This window comes from Aricia agestis, chromosome 11 (assembly GCF_905147365.1).
Source record: "Aricia agestis chromosome 11, ilAriAges1.1, whole genome shotgun sequence".
Classification (NCBI taxonomy): domain Eukaryota; kingdom Metazoa; phylum Arthropoda; class Insecta; order Lepidoptera; family Lycaenidae; genus Aricia; species Aricia agestis.
The window spans coordinates 15,215,535-15,237,882 of NC_056416.1; the positions used below are offsets into that span (position 1 = coordinate 15,215,535).

Sequence of the window (22,348 nt, forward strand, 5' to 3'; positions counted from 1 at the left end):
AAATGGATCATAGTATGCATCCTTAATATGATTCTCCAAAGCGACCATTTTAGCCCCTCTGGCCCTCTAGAGAAAATAATATATTTAAAAAGGTATAATCCAATAAAAAGAGTAAAGAATAATTAACTTTATTTTATAATGGTACTATGAAAACATTTTTAATTCTAAAGTGAATTCCGGAAAGCGAATACGAGCCCATATTTGCTTTCCGGAATATAATTTTCAATTCGGCGAATAGAAAATTATATTTTTTTAGCCAAGAATAAATTAATTAATAATAAATTACCGCAGTTCTCTTACTACCTGCTTCCAAGAAATGAGGTTCTTTAATCAAAAAAATATATATCTTTTTTTTAACAGCAAACATCAAAACACCGTACCGGTAAAACGAACGCGGTGTTTGTAGGTAATTTAACTGGTCAATTAATATAATGAGAATCGTTTAAAATGTTATAAAATTTTAATATTATAATTAAAATCGAACGTGCTATATTTATTTACGCAAATTTTCATTAAATGTTTTTAATTATAAAAGAATCGTTATTGAATTTTGCGGTTATGATCTATTAATTTACTTGATTGGAAATTATGTTGAGAATACAAGCTTTTAAAAGAATTTGTATTTTTATAACGGTAATAAGATAGCAAATAAAACTAAGATCTTGGTAGCATATAAAATATCCTAGTATATCCTAAAACCTGAGCACTTTTGTGGTACACTTTACGGAAAAAACTATCACGCCTATAATTAATTGACTTGTGCTTTAACATAGTAATTTTTATTTATATGTAGATGTGTTATTATCAGTCTGTGAAGGTTTCGTTACTATTAAAAAAAATTGCCTTAAAGATTATTACCACGCAGAAAAACGACGTGAGCCCTCACAAAGCTCGGCTTTTAACTAGTATATAATTATTGTAAGACATCAAAGTTACCTTAGCAGAGCGGGCATGTATTTTAGGCGCGAGGATGAATGGGGATATTACTTCCTCTCCTATTCTCACTCCGTCTTACGAATTTCCGATCAGGCTACGTGTCCTGACGCGAGTTCACATTTTTTACCAATCCAAAAAAGAGTACAACGTCTCGTAAATAGTTTTCACCTAAAAAGCCTAAGCAATGATTATAACAGTTGATTTTGAGTTATGAGTTTTTGATAAAAAAATTAAAACAATTTTAGTTTAATTTTTTTTCGTGCTATCTTAAAATATGCTGTTTTGATAGTAAGTATATCATAGGAGCACAAAGTTAAAGGAACAAGTATCTACCAACAATTGCTAGAGAATATATTATCTACACGTAATATTGCATAAACAAAATATAATTTATATTTCAATCAAATCCTAAAGTCAATAGAACATTCAGCTATCAATAGGTTCGATATAGTTTTTTATTTGTTGAGCTGAAACTAACAACGTTTTGTCAATACGTCTCATATTTATTCAATTGTTTTGATGCAAAATCACTCAATAAATCAATTTTTGATAACTATCAAAAATACTTCAATATATTGTAAACATTGTAATAATTAAGCGTTGTAAACATTCGCCGAAATTGACAATTTATTCCAATAAATCCGAATTATTTTTCAGTTCTTTTCATAATACTCATTATTATTTTGGTAAACATATCAAGAACATCCCTTTTTACCAAATCTTTTGTTACGACATTTGTTCGTTACGTCAGTAAACAAGGGTTCAAGACTCACTTTATGAAAAAAAGTTTTAAGTTCATGAGTACAGACATTACAAAGAGGATTACTCGGCCTCTGTCTTACGAATTTTTCCATCAAGCGACGTGTTCTGACGCAAGCTTAACATGTTACATTCATATACCAATCATCCAAAAAAGGGCACAATGCCGCTAAAAAAATATAAAAATATTTATGTCAAAGAGAAACCAGTACCACCATGCTCACCTTGATGAGTGGCAGTCTTCCATCGTACGTTTTTCGCGTATATTCTGCCGCGCAATGTACAACTCTGGAACGAACTGTTTCCAGCAGTATTTTCGAACCAATACGACCTGCAAACCTTCAAGAAGAGGGCGTATTCTCTCTTAAAAAACCGACAACGCACCGGCAGCTCTTGTATTGTTGCGAGTGTCCATCCGTCTTACGGTAGTTGTTTTCCATCAGGTGACCAATTTGCTCGTTTTCCCCCTTATTTTATTAAAAAACCCACAACTGGAGCATCACTCACACACGAATCACACGCATCGGCATTAATAAAACTGCATAATATATGTGGGTACTTTCGTATTTTGTCAGCCGCTGTAGGCTACGTGATTCTCCCCAGCGTGACGCCACGCAGCGTAACGAACGGGACATATGTCGGGAATAGACGAAAAAGTATATTAACTCTCGATTATTGTATTGGGAAAGAAGGTTGCCCTATCCTTTTACTTGCTTTAAATTATTATCATTATAAGGCAAAACCTGCAAAGTTTTTACATGACGTGTTCTTTTTCTGTCAAAATTTCCCCAAGAAACCGACAATCTCCATTAATTGAACACAAAATCGTATACCAGATTCAAAACATGGCAGCACAAGACCATTATAAATGCTACTTACATTAAAACAAAGGCGTCTCCAAAAGAAAATGGATTGAAACACTGAATTCATCTCCAAAATGAACTAACAGCTTTTATTTAGCTTTAGATTATTAAAAAGAATTTCTTTATTCTAGCGAAAGAGTCCATTTTCGTTGTGTTTTGTTCTATTTTAAAATCCTGAATTTGTTTGTGAATTAATTAACATAGTGCGTTCATAATTTTTACAGCAAAATATATAATTATAAAAAAATAAGACTTTTTAAAATCGAATTTTCAGAAACTTGAAGTTTAACTACAGGTTTTTTTTTAATTGAACAATTAAAAAAAACAGTCAAACTCCCAAAGAAAAAGAAAACAGTTAGGTAACCATTTCTTGGCCTTTTTCAAAGATGTTACCAAAGTCCAAAACAAAGCCGGAACGCGATAAAGCAAAATTTATTAAATGAGACATAAAATGAATAAAATAACAGTATAAAGTTAAAAAAAATGTTTTATTAATTCCCACGCTGTTGCGAAACGCACCTTACCGCGTCGACTTTAAAGTTTAATTCCGGTTGCGGCGCATTTTTATGGGCCAAAGTATCATCGCAGCCATTTATTTCTTCACGATCTTTTCACTGGTACTTAAATGAAGTGTGCTGCGAGGGACAATGTGCACAAAGCCTGCGACCGCCTTATTAGATCGCCCCCTCGTGCCTCGTGATCGATAACTCGATATGATAAGGCCGCTTACACACGATAACGCGTATTAAGCTTAAATAACTTGTTTATGGGACGAGGTGGGGCTATCGATAGGGTTAAGGATTTGCAACGTGAACTATCTTTGTATTGTGAGGATATGACTTCCCCAAAGAATGATCTTCCGAGCGAGCGAGATAGTATGCAGGGCCAGGCCGTAGCCCAGAACCGTCGTTTAAGACGTTTCCTATGTCTATTGTTCTCAAAAACTTTGATAGCGCGATGCAGGATTGTGGCGATGGTTGTGGATACCGCCACAGTAGTACAGACCTTGTCTGAGACGCGTTGGTCTGGTAAACATACAATTGTTGGCACTTTAAGATAATAATATTATCCTACAGAAGTTTGTAATTACGTTATTCCTAGGGCGGGTTGCACCAAAGGCGTGGTTAAAGTTAAGGTTAAAGGTATGGTTGTAGTTAAGGCTAAATTTAGCTTTAACTTATTTAACTTCTTAACATTGACCGGAGAAATTGACAGATGATAGCTGGTCCAACAAGGTTATAAAATATGAACGTGGACGGGGAATAAGGTTATAAAATATGAACGTGGACGGGGGCGCTGCTGGTAAAGGAGAACTGTCAAAAATGACGTTTTTGTATGATGACAGAGTTAGTTCCTTGTTTCGTAGAATAGGTAGATTTGTTAAAAAATAGCGTTATCATAATATTATTGTTAATTGCAATTGCATGTAACATACATTACATTGGATTTATGTATGTCTGATATAGATAGTATTATTAATTTTCATTACCAACCAAATTAAGGAACAGCTACCCGAAACAAATAGTTATCTAGCTGATGATCTATTTTGATCATACTGGCCCCTTCTAGTCTAGCTTAGTCTCAATCGCATAGGACAAGCTAGTCAACAGTTAACACCCCATCTACCCTACAGAAACAACATCATATTCGGGGTATTTCGTCTTGATCGTCAATAAATATTATTGATAAATACATTATGTAGATGCTCACACCCCGTCCGCCATATTGGGTATTTCCTTCAAGGGTTTCCCGCGCAAATGTTACGGGGGAAATTTGCGAAGGAAATCCTTGCAAGTCCTCAATTTCGATGGGGAAAAACAAAAAGATGAGTTATTTAATATTCGGAGCCATGGTCACCTTTCGCGAGTGCTTGTTTGCTGTTGTACATTTTAAAAAACAAAAAGTAGTATCTAATTTTATGGCTACGGATGTGAACCCGAAATCACAACTACTGGGGAGTGCTCTGACGAATTGTTCGGAATCATACCACCTGCCACTTTTCGCCATCGTCCCACGCGAAAAACATACCATTCTCATCACCTTGATGAGTGGCAGTCTTCCACCGTGCGTTTTTCGCGTAACTTTCTGCCGCACACTGTAAAACTCTGGAACGAACTGTCACCAGCAGTATTTCCGGACCTATACGACCTGCAAACCCTCAAGAAAAGAGCGTATTCCCTCTTAAAAGGCCGACAACGCACCTACAGCTCTTCTGATGTTGCGAGTGTCCATGGGCGACGGTAGTTGCTTACCATCAGGTGACCCGTTTGCTCGTTTGCCCCCTTAATTAATTTAAAAAAACTACTACGTCCACTACAACTTCTTCCTATCGATAAGAGTCAAATATTTCCAGAGTTTTAAAGACAACTGCTTTTCAGTTTATTTAATTCTATATTTTTTAATATTTTTTAACCCAATATTTAAATTATAGCATATAAATTTGCTTAGGATCTAAATCATACGAGCTACCGCTCAGCCAAGAATTTAAATAAAGCAACACCTGCGCCATATGCTGGTTACTCGTACTGAATATTCGAATACTTAATATTGAAAAATAGTTTATTTTTAACGCAAAATCTGTGCTCGCTGCAATCATGAGGCGGGCGCGCTCGGCTGTGAGCGCAAACATTCAAACCTTCATTAGTTGTTTGCGGAGCTTATAAGAATTTTCTTATGTACATACGCAAATTCAGCGGGAAAATACTAAAACGTTATTTTAATTTCGTTTGATGTATTCCAGAAAATAAACTAGGGATTGAGCGCTGTTTATCTTCCGACCCCGCCGAGTTAAATAACACTGACTTGTAAATTAAAGGTGAACCTGGGCAGAAGAGTATTTTTGCTATTTTTATACTGACATTGGTATAATAAATTATTATAAAAGTCTATCAGGATGTAAAGATTCTACGACTTAGTAAACATAATAATATATATTAAACACAATAATAAGATTCAGGACATAGTCACCCATCTACTTAAAAGCATATTCACTAGCCTTTGAAACGGAAATACACTTTTGTATTTTATTTACAAACAAAAATTAAATAGCTCTGAATCAGCAATATACCGGCGTTTGCTTAACAGTTCCAATCAATTTCTCATATCAATTATGGTGCAGGTTTCATTCATTCCTAAGGCTGCCGGTGGGGGAGGAAATTACCCAGAAATTTTCCGCTTACAATAAGTTAAAAAATATCTCATAAAAATATTTTTTCGCCTACACACTCCACTCTAGTCCATCATTCTATAAAACTTAATTAAAGCTTGATTAACGAGGAGCGCCAATTAAAACGTTGGACGCTGAAACAAAATTCTCATCAATTTTAAACAAACCTAGACCCTTCCTAAATAAACACAACTATTAGTAAACAGTTACTTAGCGCGGCAACGAAAAATTTCCTTACCGAGACCTGTTTACAATATAATCAAATATGTAAGTAAGTAAGTAAGTCTTTATTTCCATGAAATTGGTTACAATGTTCTTATTATTAAAAAGGATTTTTGTTTCGAAAGAATAAGATTGAAATTTTGTTGTTTCAATTGAGGTATACTTAGTAAAGTGTTTTAGACACACGTGTAAAGATGTTAATTCTTCTTATTTAAAAAGTTAGAATTAAGAAGAACAAGGTTAAATTAGCTATATTATCAATATTATAATAATATTTGCGCTACAATTTATCAAACTACCTGACTACCACACTATTTAGGAGACACAAACAAAGCTTAACAATCTCTTATTTTTCTCAGTTTTTGTTCCAGATCAAGTAAGCTAATGAATTTTAAAACTTATTAATATAGACCGGCAAGATAGAGGAAAATAGCAAATATTTATCGAGGCACTGGCCGGCCATCTTGGCCGTTCCGAAGTCGGATACGGGTGAAGATAAGGAAACAGACTATTCTTCAGTCGGTCACAATTAAACAACTGTAGGAATCAAAAGTTGCGAAACTACTACAGAAGAAAGTGTGTTTTAGAACCTCGAGCGCAGAGCTCATAATAGCAAGTGCGGGACCTTAAACTGCCGAAGTTTCTTTAATCTTTGACTCACTTGAAACAATGGAGTGTCGTCCGCCGATAGCCGTGATATTGTTCTCTGATTGTTTATGGTCAAATTGCGACCCTAAATCAGATTCATAATGTCCCAGAGTAAAATTATAAATGCGGGTAATTTCAAATTGTTTTTGTCGTTATATTAAGGCCATCCCGTGAGCAAACGACCTTGACCATACATTTGCCGCGTTGCCGAGATCGCACCAAAATCCTTTTTTTTTAATTATCTTAGTTCAAAATTGGTACTACTTTGGAAGATGATCATGAATATAATAAACAAAAATTGGAAATTAATAATAGAGAAAGGAATGTTCGTATGCTGAAGATTATTGCTGTATTTTTGATTCAATTTTGTACCTTTTGAAATTATGAGTTAATAAGGCTCTAAAAACGGTAAATTACGGCATCTCCTTAGGGGGAGTGTCTTAATAATAATTGGTATCGCAGTGCCAAGCGATTAAACTTTTTTCCCATGACTTGTTTTACCCCAACAAAACCGTAGCAGAATAGTTAGTAGTTAATACATTGTAGTTCTACTTACATGTGTCAAAAAGCATAGCGTATGGGTGCAGCGCAAGACATGAATCTGAAAAGAAAAAAAACAGTTAATAAACGGCAAAAATTTATGCGGTTATCGAAATTGTAGAGATAGGTCTCAACCATTTTCATCACCTTATCTTTATCTGTCAATGAGATGTTTTACCAAAAACTCTACGTCTTGCTCTACTGTCGATTGGCCTCCCCATAATATATAGGGGTGAGGCCCCCAAGATTATTTATTTATTTAAATAAATAAATAAATTTATGATTTATTTATTTATATAAATAAATAAATAAATCATCTCGCGGGCCTCAGCCCTATAATATATTATGGAGAGGCCAATCGACGGTACCAACCTGACCGGACTTGTTTCGTACAAATCTGTATACCTACCAGTCAGCCTACGATCATTCCGATCGGATGGATCGGCGTTGCCGTTTATAATAGGTGCCGTTACGTCGATTTAGTCTCGACAGTCTCGGACTTGCGTCTAGCCGGGCAGTAGACAGTACTAAGCGTTACTGCGTTCAGAGTTATTTTGCCGCCGACGTGATCCTTACGCTGACGACATAAGGATCATCAGGAAATTCTAAGCGGAATCTAGAGTGTAGGCGGTAAACTCCTTCTTAATATCACGCGAGGCTGCCTACGGCTTACATTAAAACTTGAACAAGTGCCATTTGAAATAGAACCTAATAAATATATAAGAATTCGCTGTGTCATTTTATTTTTAGATCAAGGTTTTGTTCGACAATCTAAGTAAACGCCAGCACCCTATAGACAATCTGCTGAGCAATCTAGCAGTCATACAGTTTCAGACAAATGAGCATGACAGGTAGCAATTAGATGAGGGCTGCCTAAAATTGGGATAGTTAGTACTATCAGCGAAGTTGAATCATGGTCAAATGGTGGACCTGCGTAGTTTGGTCGCGTTGTGTTCAATTCACATAATAATCTGACCAAATAACGTACGTCCGTCAGGCTCAACTGCCTATGAATAAAATTGGATAGTTGTTGACATACGACGATCGAAACACAACCACCAATTTCATAATTCAAGCCAAAAAACATTCTCGATCCACCTAATTTTAATTGTCTGTAGTAAACCGTGTACACTTCATACTTATCCCTGGAGAAACATTACTCCGGTATAACCGACTCCGAGGCCTCAGACCTCATAAACAAATTCGCATCCCATAACGAGCCCGCACCGCCGCCATTCCTTTCAGCTCAACAAATTTTTATTTCCTTCTTTGATGTAAGCTTTGAATAAATATGAGAGATATTGGATTATTTTGGGTTGGTATAAAGAGATTTTTTACGATAGTATGAGGTCTGGTCGAATAGGTCATGTGAAATGCTATAAGGAAGCTTTATATCACGGCCTTCAATGACCGAACGGCGCGTGCAGCCCCTTATATTCTATGCTGAAGCAGAAACTACTCGTATATATTATGACGCCTACAACTCCGTTGCAAAAATTGTTTGTGGAACGCGGGAACCGCATATTTTGCTCGGGATAAAAAGTATACTATGTCCTTTACCGAGACTCAGACCAAAATTCAGCAAAATCGATTCAGCGGTTTGGCCGTGAAGAGGTAACAGACAGACAGACAGAAAAACGCACTTTCGCATTTATAATATGAAGTATGGATCTAGCTGACCCGGCAAACGAAAAATGGAATGGAAATTTTACAGACCTAGCTATAATTTTGTGTGCCTGCCACAATTATTTAAAAAAAAAATAAGTTCAGATGCATTTGCAACCATATTAGACTTCCTTTTTTTCGGGATAAATTTACGGGTCTTTATGGCCTTTATGTAACAACTATTTTGCCTCCTTCATTGTTACCAGTAACTGCAATGGCACTTTGAAATTGCTTACCAAGGAAGCTATTTCCAAAGCAAAAGATATTTAAGGTGTCCAGGTGGTCATGCATTTAAATCGAATATATAATGTCTATTCCTGGCCGATATTGCTACGTGACTCCGGCCGAGTGACCTTCCCTGGTCTTATGTAACTTCATATTGAGCCTGACCGTATGAACATAGTGAAAACTTCTTTAGCGGCGTTGGGCACTTCTTGGGGATTTAAAAATAGTAAACTCGCGTCGAAATACATGACCAGTAGCTCTACCATGAGTTTAAAGCTATAGTATTTTTCGATATTCGATACCGACTACCGTAAATTTTTAGTATGGCCAATTTTACAGCGCCTCTAGCGGTCACTTGCGGAGCTAAAATCACCATACTAAATATTTACGTAGTCTGTATCGAGTATCGATCAATGCTATAGCTTTAAACTCATGGTAGAGCTACTGATCGAAAATTAGACGAGAGATTAATTCTCTATCATATCCATACTAATTCCTAACTAATACTATAAACGCGAAAGTGTGTCCGTATGTCGGTCTGCTGTTACCTTAAACCACTGAACCGATTTCGATTAAATTTGGTATGCAGATACTTTGAGTCCCGGGAAAGGACATAGCATACTATTTATCCCGAAAAAATGTACGGTTTATGCGCGATAAATGAATTTCAGTGCAACGGAGTTGTGGGTATTATCTAGTAAATTAACAAAATAAAAACTCTATAATTTTTTTGGAAATCCTTAAACCAAGTGGAATAACCAAAAGTGCCCCTACATTTTCTCATAAGATCTTAAACCAAAACTACATTCTCTGAGTAGTCTCACACCACAATTAAGCGAGAGCTACGGTATATTAACATAAATAGAATTACTGCGAATCGAAGGCCGGGATTACGGGCTTAGAGGAATATTGCGGTGTTCAATAGTGCAAAAGAACGAGCCGAGCGCTTGTTTTGTCCATTATCATTTCATAATTCCCTGGCAAAACTCCAGGAGATTAAAACCGACCCCGCGACTCGAGTGTAAAACAATTGCAACTGACGGCATATTGTTACTCCCGACTACCTGCCACAGAAAAAATATCATACAGTATCATCATCAAACTTTATATTTGCTTGTCTGAAGACGAAACTTTAATAAATAAATTAAATCATAAGCAGGCGGACTTACATAATTTGGTCGAGTTATGCTAAGCCCAGTCGATATAGATATCGGCGAACTTCAACTTGTTATAGCCCCACAAAATAACATACCACTATCTGCCAATGAAACTATTTTTTCAAACATTTCTTCGATAGGCCTAACGACATTCCTTGAAATTTCAAAGAAACGGTTTAATTATGACTGGTAAAATATTATGACTACTCTATGACATTTATACTGTGTAGCTACGTTGCATTGCAATATTGTAATTATTAAATGTTTATGGATTTCAATGAACCAGCAAGACTCCTTACACTAAATAAGTGCAAACATTATTCAAAATAAATAGATATAGAATAATATACTGCTCTGCACAATTCGAATAGAAATATTGACACGTTATAGACATTCTAAGTCTTGGAACAACAGCATCATAAGTGCCCACTTTAATAAAATTTTAAATCAATTGTTTCCACTAAGTTTTAAGACATAAATAGCAACATATTAAAATCGCTGTATATTTTTTAATCCTATTAAAATGTATACACAGGAGTACGCTGCTCCAGTTTCTATTTAAGATGCATCTTCAAATGAATCTCTTGATATTATGTAGTAAGATTTTTATTTATAAGGTAGCAATACTGAGTGCTTGATGTGAAGTAAGTCAAACAGCAGCGCTGCGTCGACGCAACGCGCCGTGTGGACAGGCTCTAACTTATTTATGTACAAAGTATATTATAGGTAATAAATTAGATAATTAATATTATGATTCTTAAGGGGCCGAATGCCATCGAAACATACGTAATAAAATCATTTTCTCATACGAAAAAATTTAACATGTTTGAGTTATTTTTCAGCTAAAAATAGTAATTACCTAGGTTCCTGCGTAAAAAATTACTACAAAATATTTAAACACTAAATAATATTTTTAGTGTTTAAATATCTTGCAGTCAATTTACTACAAAATATTTAAACACAAAAAAAATATGGTAAAACACTAAAAATATATATATAAATAAATAGTAAATTTACTAAAAAATATTTTTAACATTATTTATTTTCTATTTTAAGCTTAAAAATAACTCAAACATATTAAATATTTTCGCATGAGAAAATGATTTTGGTATTACGTATGTATGAGAATTTCGATGGTACCCAGCCTCTTAAAACCCTAAAACCCCCTTTACATTAGGTAGTGAAGTTTGGTGTGGAAACGCGAACAACTGAATACAGTTTGGATTGCAGAAAATGTACGGTTAACGCGCAACATTCTGTGCAAAAAATTGCAGACAAACACAAGTATTGTTGAGGGTAAAATTTTAAAGGAGAATAAAAATGATTCAAAGATAGAGGACCTGCTTTTATAAAAGTACAATATTATAGCCTCGGTAAATAAGAGATAAATAAGAGATAGTCTGAGATATCGTCGCTCTTATTATCTCTAATCCAGCTGAACGCTCGCAGCCGACTGATCTAGAATCGCTCTGAAACGTATATTGTTAGAAATAGGCTTTCATTCCTTCAGTATCGTTTCAAATGGACTTTAATAAAGTTGGGTCAGAAATTCAAATCTTATATTTGTATGCTCTGTTGCTACACAATATTGTATTGTGCAGAATACTAGAATATGGGTAGTGTTTAGCAATGAGGATTGAGGATATGCATTGAAAAAATCATTTCATTCATTTTCATTCATTCATTCATTCATTACGTTTTCGTAAACTTGAGTTTGAAAAGTGACGATTTTGCATGGATGGAAGATATCGGACTATCCTTTTCATTTATCCAGACTATAGTTACACAACTATGAAAAAAATATTATAAAACTACTACTTATGAAAGTATAAGAAGATAGTGATTATGTTATAAATCAAATAATTAATATGAAAATGACTATCACGTAAAACCCTAAAAAGGACGAGTTATAGGATAGAATAATTAAAAATAGTTATTCACGCATGCCGATGCAATGGGTTCCATTAAATTAGGCGCGAATCCCTTTCATGTTTTATTTATTTTAGTCGGGGCCAGCAGCATCTAGCAGGCCGTAAAAGTGGCGTGAAGTGATAAACTCAAGATTCGCAGGCCTAACCGACTGTTATAGTATGGTTCGACTGTTATATAGTATGGTTTCGGCTTAAAAATAAAAAGTTTCATATCCTTACTAATATTATAACTGCAAAAGTGTGTATGTCTGTTCTCTCTTCGCGCCCAAACGGCTAACCAGATTTTATTAAAATTTGGTGTGGATGAATTGCAAGCAGAGTGACCAATTGCGATTAAAAAAAACTCAATCATATTATGATTCATAATGTGATTCTCCAAACCATTTTAGCCTCGCAGTTCTCGGAAATAATTGTATAGATCTATAGTTCTCGTAGCTGCTTGCCCATTTTTCGTAGAGACTTGTACAGTTTTTGTAGAGACCTGTACAGTCCCCGTAGACACAAGTACTATTTTCATAACCACTTATAGAGTTGTCGTAGTGCCTGTACAGTTATCGTTACTAACATTAAATAACATAATAATATAGATTTTCATGTACAACAGTATGTCATGTACAACATTATTGTATTTAAATGAATTGAAGATCTTGTAGTAAATGACTTAAAGATCTATGAGGTATCAAAAATTCGTAATAAAAAAACGCGTCGATTTTAGGTGCTAATCAACGCTATCAGCTTACCAAAGCAATCTAATTTCTCATCACAACCGATCTACGACCAAAAGCTGAATCTAACAAAACTAATAACCGAAATGGAGTCAAACGAATTGCAGATAAAGTATCCAAAGTAAGCAATCATATCGGAGCGCTTAATCCCAGCTCGGGGTGTAGTCTAGCTCTAATCGATAGTCTAATTACCGAGACCTAAATCACATCCAGCTCAACAGTTATGAACGTAATCTAAAACTCGGAAGATTTGTGGATTTGTTATTGCTTTTAGCGTACTTTTTGCGGGTTGCGAGTTTCGTTTACGACTATGTATACATCGTTTTAATGCTTGGTAATATTGTAATGGTTGAGCATGTGGCGGCTCGAGCCGGGGATCGGGGGTTCGAATTTTACCAACGAAATGTGCATTCAATATTTATATGATATAATAAAAACTTAATAATATAATGGATAGGCTCTCCAACTCAACTTATATATATATATATATATATATATATATATATATATATATATATATATATATATATATATATATATATATATATATATTACAAAATGTCATTTTATTCGTGATTTATTGAATACCGAGCAAAGCTCGGTCACACAGCTAGTAGAATATTATGTAAAGTATAAAAGTGTTAAATATATTTTAGAATAGAATACGTTTATTTTTTCCAACACACAACATATACAGAATAGAAAATAAAAAGTAAAAAGGACTTAAGCTATGTACAATTATAATTATAGGTATATGTTATGTGATGTCAAAAATTGGCCCCAGCTCAGCTATACGCAGCAAGCAAGCTTGCTGCACTGGTATAATTTTCGTTGTCTGGTACCCGTAACACAATGTCCTTCAGGTACTTAGCACGGGGCCAGACTAACGTGGTTTGAATATTATTAAAAAAAGAAAGTTCAAGAGATCTGAGTAGTTTGTAGTATTAATTAATTATTAACAGCGATCTATAAATGGCGATAAAGAAGTCACTTAATTACAAACGCATGCTATTCTACTTATGGACCACACACACACACACAACTTATGCTTGCTAAATTATTCTCAGTGGTATTCTAGCAACGCTATTCAGTTATTTAATTAGTGTTCCAACAAAGGAATATAGTTCTCGAATAAAAAACCAGACAGTGCAAAGAAAAATATATCACTAGCGTAATAAGAGCGTAGTCGAACAAAGGACGATATTAAACAATACTACATGTTGCCTATAATTTCATTGGCGGAAAATTCAATTCACAAATAATCGGCCAAGTGCGAGTCGGACTCGCGCTCGAAGGGTTCCGTACCAATATAGAGCAAAATTAGGCCAAAAATTGTGTTTTTTGTATGGGAGCCCCCCCTTATTTTTTATTTCATTTTAATACTATTATTAAATATTAAATAACACATATAACTAAGGACTTTGATAAAAATTCAAATAGCTACCTGTTGCCATTATTGATATAGAGCAAAAAAGGCCAAAAAAATCACGTTTGTTGTATGGGAGCCCCTCTTAAATATTAAGTTTATTTTGTTTTTAGTATTTGTTGTTATAGCGGCAATAGATATACATTATTTGTGAAAATTTCAACTCCTAGCTATTACCGTTTTTGAGTTACAGCCTGAAGACAAACAGGCAGACGGACAGACATCGAAGTCTCAGTAATAGGGTCCCGTTTTTATCCTTTGGGTACGGAACCCTAAAAACTAAACTGAGGCCGTAGACAAAGTCCCTTTCGGTAAAAACGATGCGACGCAAGCGAAATGTCATTTAGCGAAGACTTATGTCAAACCGCATACATTTTGGTAACGAATTTCTTCATCGTTTTTAATAAATGATATTTGACTAATGTCAAATCCCATACATTTTGATAACGTTTTTCATCATCGTTTTTAACGAAAGGGACTTTGTCTACGGCCTCAGTTTAGTTTTTTGTATTGGCTAATATTTTTCATTGAATTATGAAGTGAAGGTGAACCGGCCATGTCTGCAGAAGGACAGATGGCCTGATGGACCAGACAAGTATAAGAGTGGCGAGCGAGACAGTAGTCGGGCAAAGGTGTATTTTTGATATTTCAGATTGATTGAAGAACTGTCACTAAGCCTCCCAACCCCAGGCTCGCGGGCCACAGTGTGCCCGCGAAAGAATTCTAAGTGGCAAAGATACTCTTTCTTGCTAAACAATAATTCAGTTTTACTTTCGAAGGCCGGTATAAATAGTCAGTACTCAAGATGCATCTCGGTTTCAAGGCACGGTTCGGCTCTATGATTGGTCCAAATTTAGACAGCCAACCAATCACAGAGCCTGAACCGTGTCTTGAGACCGAGATGCATCTTGAGTACTAACTATTTATACCGGCCCTAATAATTGAGTTTTTATTGAGCTTTTCCTAAAACTACTGACTTGTCGATACGACTGAATCCATAGTTTGGCCGGGATGTTCAAAGGGTTGAACAGTCTTGGTCTATAACATACACAGCCGACGATCGATCAACATAAGCAAATTTGCTTTGCACGTTCGATATCTTGCATTAATATAGTCGAAGACGGCATAACAGAGTAGACACAATAACCTAGTGCTCATATTAGAAAGGAAATTCGTTACCTCAGCGGTGTACATATTATATCATACATGATAACTAGCGCAATATTTGAGAGCACTTGATATTTATGGGTACACTCGAGAAAACTCACCTATTTATTTTTAATACGCCGCTTGAGGGATATATTTTATTATTTCTTCTTCGAATAAATCTCGTGGATCCCTCTCGACCTTAGCCCTTCCCGGCCCCGGGGGGCTAATGTCAAAAATATTTGTATTGTGCTAATATTTTCCGAGAGCCCGCCTTTATTGTTAATAGTTTTTGTGATGTATTCGAGCGCTCATTAGCGTGAGCACCCGAAACGGTTGGAGAACGTAATCTGAATATCCTATCAAAGAATTCAAATCATAGGCAGATTTATATCATGCCCGGTCGGCACTAACATTGATCAAATTAAATTTCTTAATCTTATACATAAAATTCTCGCGTGACAATGTTAGTCACCGTACTCCTCCGAAACGGCTTCACCGATTTTTACCAAATATTATTTTAAATATGCATATTCAGTAGGTCTGAGAATCGGCTACTAGCTACTTTTTATATTGATAAGTGCATTTGTTGAATAAATAATAGTAAATTATTACAACTCGAGACCGACGACGACCATTGCTTGTGCGACGGGATAGCGATGGACGTTGCCATGATTGTCATACTTATTTAGTCACTTCAATAAAATAATATGGGCGTAATCAATGATGTTTTTTATCATAAAATATCACTGGGCGAAATACTTTAGATGGCAAAACAGCGTTTGCCGGGACAGCTAGTAATAATATAATGAATAAATCTGACAGTATATAATAGCCCAAGCTAATAAAAGCATGTTAAAAAATACGACAAAATCCACGCATCCTTACAACGTAAGCTGTAGCATCAGTTTCAATACAATATTATGCTCCTCAAGTCTCCTTATCCATCGTGTTTGTAACGTGTAAAATGAATGCGCCGATCCCACTTCTGATGCCCGCCTGAATAATGCACGAGCTAGACCTGATTGATGGCTGATACTTGTCTGATGAAAACACACGGTGTACTTTAGGGCTGAAAAAATATGTGCGTTTCTAACAAAATTATAATTGTAGCGTTAAGGTAATTAATACAAAATAACCACTATTCACATCAATTTAATGATATAGAAACATTGTACTTTTTGGGATGAAAACAGCCATATCCAGTTTACCGAAGTACTCATTTATACAGCGTGTAACAAAAATAAGTGATAATACTTTAGGGTGTGCACGTATTCCTTGTAGAGAGTTCACTGTGAAAGTAGCAGCACTGAAAGACCAATTTTTTTTTACCTTTTGTATGGATATACTCGTGGCGCTGGGGATCTTGCCCATACAAAATTGAAAAAAAATTTGGTCTTTCAGCGCTGCTACTTTCACAGTGAATTCTCTACAAGGAACATGTACACACCCTAAATTATCATTACTTATTTTTGTCACACACTGTATAAATAAAAACTTACTTAAATTTTGTCAGTCTCGGTAAAACTGGATAACGGCTGCACCAATTTTTAGTCTTGAAATATTCGTGGAAATTAGGAGGAAAGAGTTCATCGAAGTTCACCGAATAATCTCGTGTTATATAAAGATGGATGGCATTCATGTTTTTAAAACAATCGGCCAAGTGCGAGTCGGACTCGCACACGAAGGGTTCCGTACCGATAATTAACACAAAAAATTGTGTATGGGAGCCCCCCTTAAATATTTACTTTTTTTAATTTTATTATTAATTATTAAAGTAATAATAATAATAATAATAAGCCCGCAGGGCAGCTTGTGGCGAGCTGTTGGGGAGTAGCGACCCCACGAACCCGAGTGCTCCCAGGGAAGCCCCTGTTCTCCATCTCCGGCTTGCCTTCACCGGCCGGCCGGAGTGAACACTGACGGAGAATCAGGCCCTAGTTCTGCCTTGCCTTAACCGGCCGGTCAGAGTGGAGTCGCAAGAGCTTCGACTCGGAGGAAGGATGTCAAGCGTAAGTGGCGAGTGGGCGACGTGATGGGACCCTCTGAGGGTGCAAATGATCGGCGTTTAAAGTCCAGCGACACTTCTCCTGCCTCAAGCCGCTCTGTCAATGTTGCCGCCTCGGTGCAGCATGCGTGCGACCATTTTGAGGGGCCCATTCAAAGAGTTGGCGAGTCACCGTCTGCCAACTTTATGATACATGTTTCCACGTTGTATCGGCAGACGCCATAGTCCTTCCACAGTTCCAGTTACCCAGTCCACTAGCACCTCACCCCATAGCCTGGTATCATTTCTAATATCCATTCCCTGTAATAGTCCTACACTGGCCGCTGGCTCTCCTTGGTTGTACTCCCATAGTGCGGACAGGGAGAGTCGCCGGCCAGTGTCACATAACATTTAAAATGAGGCCACTGACTGCGTCGGTGACCGTAGACGGCGCTCCGCCTCACTCCTGCTCACTGTCGCAGGTACTGGGCTTTTTTCTATGCCGGGGCGTAGACGCTCGTATTCTGTCTCTGACCAAGATCCGTCAGAGTTTCTCGAGTCGTAGTTGCCGTATGAGTCCTATGCCCACCACCATCGTGCTACGTGAGTAAAAGTTACGTTACTACGTTTAGATTAAAACTGTGTAACGGGCCTCTACGTGTTGGCTTCGGCCCCACGCATGCCTTCCAAAGGTCCGGGATTTAATTGCCCGTGAGCAAGGAATACCTTACACAAACATAATAATAATAATATTAATAATGTTTATTCTACAATATGACACTGCATTACACTACAATGATAAATTACACGTTACAATACAAAGAAAGGAAATTAAAAACATCACATACTTACGCAAAAGACACAAAATTATAAAAAAAGAGAAAATAAAAAAGAAGGAATAATACATGAGACACGGTGATAAGACAGTAGGTATGCATAACGTAAGGACGTAAACTATGGGGACATCCCCATAGTGCTTATGGGTCAGCCATACGAGTAGTGTATTGTTATGTCTATTTTAGAAAAGGAAACCACTCAGGCTTATTACCGTGGTGTACACCACAGTGCCTGGTGTTATGTGGTTCCTAATAACAGTCATCTAGAAATAGTGACAGATATGCATTCAGCGTTAACTTTTAACCTAAAACAATGTATTTTAAATATTACTTATATAATTATTATTATACATTCTATAAAGTTACATAATACGATGATATCAAATTATGAAAATAAAATAACAAATAAATAAAAGGTATTATTTATGAAGCAACGCGCGTGACTCATTGCTAGCTAAGTACAAATATAATTAAGGACTTTGTGAAAATTTCAAGTGCCTAGCTGTTACCATTATTGATTACGAGCTAAAAACGCCAAAAAATTACTTTTCTTGTATGGGAGCCCTCCTTAAATATTAACTTTATCTTTAGTATTTGTTGTTATAGCGGCAACAGATATACATAATCTGTGAAAATTTCAGAAGTCTAGCTATAGCCGTTCTTGAGTTACAGCCTGGAGAGAGACAGACGGACAAACAACGAAGTCTTAGTAATATGGTCCCGTTTTTACCCTTTGGGTACGGAACCTTAAAAATCAACGGTTACACAAAAAAGACGCTAAATATACTCTACCGAAATTCCACAAAAACACAGTACAGCACTTCCAAAGGAAACCATTACGATTCTTGACAAAACATTGTCGTAAAGTGAATTGATTTGTCACGCAGATACAGAGTTTTATACGCCCCATATATCTATTGTACACTCGCTCTCACTTGCGTTATCAGAGCTATTAAGCGTCCCCTATTTACCGAGCCTTCGAAAGCTTAACAAAGCTCGTAATATATTGTGGCGAACGTGTATTTAATTATAACACAATTTCTCATATAAAACTTGACAATAACAAAGACGGTCTTCTATAGGTTACTGTATATTGTTCTTAAGACCAGTCTTTAAGGTTTTATTATTCTGGAATACTAGTTATAAATACAGCTACGCTAGTTCTATAATTGTAGAAGTTTTTATACGTAGAAAGTAATCATAATTTGTACATATTGTAATCTTAAAATTAAATATACTTAGCTTGGTCGTGGAGAGCGTAGTTTGTACATTTGCCATACACTTGCATGCAAGAACATACAGCACCATACAAGCAATAATGTTAGCAAATTCATGCAAGACCTCTAACCACCATGCAAGTTGAAAACCTCAACACCGAAACAACCTCAGGATGTGGACTCTACGAACAACGTCCTTCAACTTGACGGACATTGTACGTAGCTCTTTAAAGGCTTTAAAGGCCGGCAACGCACCTGCAGCTCTTCTGATGTTGCGAGTGTCCATGGGCGACGGTAGTTGCTTACCATCAGGTGACCCGTTTGCTCGTTTGCCCCCTTATTTAATAAAAAAAAAAAAAAAAAAAAGCTCGTAGACGCATAGGCAGTGTGGAAAAGGTGCTTGTAAGGTATGCGTACACACTACACACTCACTCATTTACTTACAGGGTGAGATATATTTCGCGGAATATTGCTAAAATTATAACTTACTGAATTTTAAGCTATGGATTTCCGTAAAGTAACGCCTGATTCTATTAACTATCACTGCTTGTATCTCTCTTTCTGTGAAATTGCAACAGTATAAATTCTTACCAACTCGGCATAACCAAATTAATTTGATTTCGTTATGCCAAGCTAGTGAGACGGCTCAGATTGACGTAACTCGACCAAATTACGAAGGTCCATTAATACGTGCCAAATGCCAATGAATCGATATTATCATTGTATGTACAGAGTGCGTGTAGGAGAAACCTAATACAGATGAGTATGTTTTTCTATTTTCTTAGTATTTCTACGTACTCTACCAGCGTTGCGAATGTACCATAACATTACGAGAAGCTACAAATTAGCACATTATGAAATCTATTCTCAGAACGACTGTTCTTGCAACTTAAGATTCCCACGGCACCCGCAAAATGTGCGAGCTTCTCATTAAAACTGCGCAAACACACGCCGAGACCGGAGAAGAGAAACCTTGCTAATATAACCGCTAACGAAGATACGAGCTCAGTTATGACTTACGACTACACTACTTGATTCCCGCAACTCCGCATACATTTGTTTATCGTGCGGGAACCATTTCCTGGGATAAAAACCGGCCAAGTGCGTGTCAGGCCAGGCGCAATGTAGGGTTCCGTAGTACCGCTAGTTTTTGATAATTTTTGCATGGTCAATAAATGTACATTTATTACGTGGTGTACACTACTAACAACATCATCTAAGTTACGTTCAAAAGAATTTGAATTAAATGAAGTTCCTTTATACTTCGCCGAATTCATTTTTTTTAGTTGACCGACTATAACTCAAAAACTTATAAAGTTTTCTTAACCGTGATAGTTTTCCTTTTAAATTCAGCATATTTCTTACTCCTGTGAATTTTTTCACACTACCAGAAGCAACCGTTTAGCTGGTATATTTTTTCCACTTTAAAACTTAATATTTCACAAACGGATCCCTAAATCGAAAAATAATCTATGAATACTCATAATATTTGTAAAAAGGTATCCAATGACACCCCACATGATGGGGTGGACGCGCAAAAAAATTCATCGTTGATGTGTAGGGAAGGTACCATAATTATTTTTTTTTTTAAATTTCATGTATCGTTTTTTCGGCATCATTAATATGTGCATTCCTGCCAAATTAAAGCTTTTTAGGTCCTATAGTCTCTGAGAAAAACCGCGGAAAGACAGACGGACGGACGGACAGACGGACAGACAGACGGACGGAACAGACCGAAACTATAAGGGTTCCTTGTTGACTACGGAACCCTAAAAACTATTATATGTCCCGGGACACCAAATATCTACATACCCATCAATATTGGTTCAGCGGTTTGGGCGTGAAGGGGTAACGGACAGACAGACACACTTTCGCATTTATAATATTAGTATGGATTAAACTTACTTATGGACCATCAATAAAAGTTGTCACTTGTAACTACAAAGCCACTGTAGGAGGTTATTTTTGTCACCACGACTGGCAATATTCCACAAAGCTTGTTCTCGTGTGTAATAGCGGCTTTACACGCCGTAAACATACATAAACCCCTATAAATTCGGAAGGGAAACGTCCGTAAACAGTATCGCACGGTGTACCATAACTTAGCCTAAGGAGCTAGGGATTTTAAGGAAAAAACTCGCAACACTAAAAAAGTTTTACATAGCCCCTAGAGGTATCACTATCGCTTACCGATAAGGATCTATCTGATTGTTTAAATTCATATATATTCTGGGCGACTCCGCATCGGCATCATCGGGCTTTCTCACTACACCGACCGGTCAGAGCACATCTCTCCTGGTCAGCACGTAGCATCGGCCCCGCACGGCAGCTATCCGACTCACTGGATCCCGTGCAGCAGCTTCACAGTTCCGACTCACTGGGACTCACTGCAACAGTTCCGACTCACTGGAACTCTCTAGCACTGGCGACTCAAGCGACAAGACTTCAAGATTCGACCTCCGGTCTTAGTGGAGTTAGGGGGAGTGATGTGGCGGTACCCACAATTCACAAGGAAGTTTTCTAAGCGCGTCGGTATTTATACGACATCTGAAATATAGCACGTGGGCTTCGGCCTGACCGAGCATAACACCTCGCTCGGTCGGAAGATCTTCCTTTGTGGCCACCACTCATTATCCCACAAATTGTACTTACGTTTACAGAGTTTAAAAAATCGAATCGATTGAATAGAGCATAAGTATATTGTGTTTATCACTTGAGTATATGTGAGTGTATAAATTGTATATATCTACTTTGGCAAGATCTTGTTTTTGAAACTTCATTTGTTTGGTAACAAAATTATAAATAGTAGACAGTAGAAGAATACTTTTACAATATATTATTAACTAGATGCCGCCCGCAACTCCGTTGCGCCAAAATTAGTTTATCGCGTAGGAACCGT

At 36.6% G+C, this 22,348-nt stretch overlaps 1 long non-coding RNA gene across 1 annotated transcript in view; it reads right to left on the minus strand.

Annotated features, from left to right (window-relative positions):
- Nucleotides 1-7,148: 7,148 nt before the first annotated feature.
- The window catches only part of LOC121731960, an 84,462-nt gene continuing 69,262 nt past the window's right edge, over nt 7,149-22,348 (minus strand). The window contains exon 3 of the long non-coding RNA XR_006036308.1: nt 7,149-7,195. This is a non-coding gene — a long non-coding RNA (uncharacterized LOC121731960). The remainder of the gene's footprint in view (nt 7,196-22,348) is intronic.